This window comes from Nothobranchius furzeri, chromosome 3 (genome assembly GCF_043380555.1).
Source record: "Nothobranchius furzeri strain GRZ-AD chromosome 3, NfurGRZ-RIMD1, whole genome shotgun sequence".
Taxonomy (NCBI): Eukaryota; Metazoa; Chordata; class Actinopteri; order Cyprinodontiformes; family Nothobranchiidae; genus Nothobranchius; species Nothobranchius furzeri.
In genome coordinates, this window is record NC_091743.1 from 82427854 (window position 1) to 82430502 (window position 2649).

Genomic DNA, 2649 nt, shown 5'->3' on the forward strand with positions numbered 1-2649 from the left:
GCAACGATAACCAGCTGACGCAAAACTCCTTCAGAGTTATTGATTTTGAGACCCAAATCGTTCCACCAGTCGAGTGACCCAAGGAGACATCTCAGGACCGATTTGGTCGCACTAAGGTCCTTCTACCAACCTCGTGCCTGGAGGAAACCATCTCCACCTGACATCTCGGATCCAGAAGAGGGTCTCCTATACTGGATGAGGTAGACATTTTGACAGATTGTGTCTGATGCTGTCCTTCCTAAGAAACGACTCAGTTAGCTGCAAAACATCATTTACAACCCAGAAGCGCTTCTCTCGCTGAAAGAAACCTTCTGATATTCATTCACGCATCCAAAAACTCATTTTCATTTTAGCTTTCATTCAGTCACAGGTTTGCCTTTAAAACAAGTTTAATATCAAATTGTCTGTTAAAAATTGTCATTTCAAATTGTCATTTTTTAAAGTGTTAGTAATAAATTCTTAACTTTAAAAACTTGACTCTCTTCTTGAAATTAAACACAGAATGGTGTATATTTCTGGTTATTGAAAAAGCAAAGAATCCTTTAACTTCTGATTAAATAAATAAACTTTTGCTAATAAATTTAATTATCTTAAACTAAACATTAATCTTTGGATTAAAAAGAGATCAAGCTCGTTGCCATATGAACTTCTATCGAATATATGTTATCCTAGAATATTAAGATTATGTCTAAAAAATCAACAGATTTTATCTAAAAAAATCATAATTTCTTTTACTTGTTCAGGGAGAATGTTCAAATATGGCAGATTTGATTTTCATGCGATGATTTGACCAACTTCAGTGAGTTTAACATTTACACACATGTATCCTTATTTAGCACACCTAGTCAACCTGGTGATGTGAGAGTTTCAGAAACCTAGCACTGTTAGTTTTAGAGATCTGACCGTAAACACGAGAGGAGACGAGCAGTTTTCTGGCTCTGCAGACACACCAGTATTAGACGCGTTACAGCCCTGCACTGATTGGTGGAATGATGCCATGATGCAAACGGTGACTAGCTTGATCTCTGATGATTATTTGGGTAAAATCCTGTAATTCTATGAGTTTGTGAAAGGGCACACCGACATCATTTATGATGTGAGTGGAAGTGTCTAAATATGGGCGTTGGCCCTATAAAGGGTTAAACATCAGTGACAAATCTCCTAAAGCGTTAATACCCACCAGGGCTTTGATGTCCAGGAAGCATTTCTGATAGATCAGCCACATACATGGCATCCATACAGCTGCTGGTTGGCCGTGGTAACCAGGTGCTTCTCCAAGGTGGGACCTCCTTTAAGGACTACTTTCTTCATGGATGGAGAGAATGTTATGATACTCAACCATCCTCGTTGCTCCTTCACTTTTATCCTTTATCTGAGTTTGGGTCCTTCTCAGCTGAAGACTGGGACACCAAACCAGGACCTGGGACTCCTCATTGTTAATGATTGCAGTGTTCTCCAAAAACTTATGAAGAAAGTTTCCTTCTTTGTCGTTTTCACACGTGTGTGTGCCACAGCCATGTTCGTCGTCGTCGTCGTCTTCCTCCGCTTATCCGGGTCCGGGTCGCGGGGGTAGCATCCCAACTAGGGAGCTCCAGACCGTCCTCTCCCCAGCCACCTCCACCAGCTCCTCCGGCAGGACCCCAAGGCGTTCCCGGACCAGATTGGAGATGTAACCTCTCCAACGTGTCCTGGGTCGACCCGGGGGCCTCCTGCCGGCAGGACATGCCTGAAACACCTCCCCAGGGAGGCGTCCAGGAGGCATCCTGACCAGATGCCCAAACCACCTCAACTGACCATGTTCACCATTTAATCCCACGGATTCCTCCTGGTTTTTGGTCATAATCTCACTGCAAAAAATGATTATTAAGGAAGTTTAAAATCCTCCTTTGCAGAAATGTTATCTTATTTTAGTCTTAAAAGAAAATAAATAATTTTCTACAAGAGCAGCATAACAAAAAATCAAGTACAAATTCTTAAAGGGACTTTACGGAGTTTTGAAATTTTATGCTCGCAATTGCCCCCTCAGGCCAAAAGCGTAACGGTAGCTTCAATAGTAGGCTCGTGCACGAGGCGCGCATGCTGTACGTGCACACTCCTTAACGAAAATAACCGCTGAGACAGTCCCGTGTGTGCGTGGCCCGGAGGACAGAGGACAGGAGAACGTGCAGCTAATTAATTAAATAATTTGGTTCTGTACCTTTCTCTTCAGCACAGCCGACAAAGGCTTGGGTCAGTCCTCCTGCATGCTCATATCATTCCCTCCCCTTGCTTGAAAAATTGTTCCAAAATGAAAGTTGAACCCACATCTTTTTTATCTGTGAATTCAATGCCGTTCGGCGAGTCTCAAATAAAAATTTGGGCATCTTACTGTAAAGAATATATATCATTAATGTAAAAAATAAAATCTAAATAAAATATGTTCACATCCAGAATCCAACCTGGGTCTTCCACGCGAGAGTCCGACGTCTTACTAGGTGAGCTAAAGCACTAGTGACATCTTTTGTATCTGTAACATTTATATCCTTGATAACAGCTGAAACAACATTCAAAGAACGGTTTGGAGCGAAAATGGCTATTTTGTTGCTAATTTGCAGGAAATATCTAGAAGAAAGTAGCTAAGGGTCCTCAGAAATGTAGCGAGGTTCATCA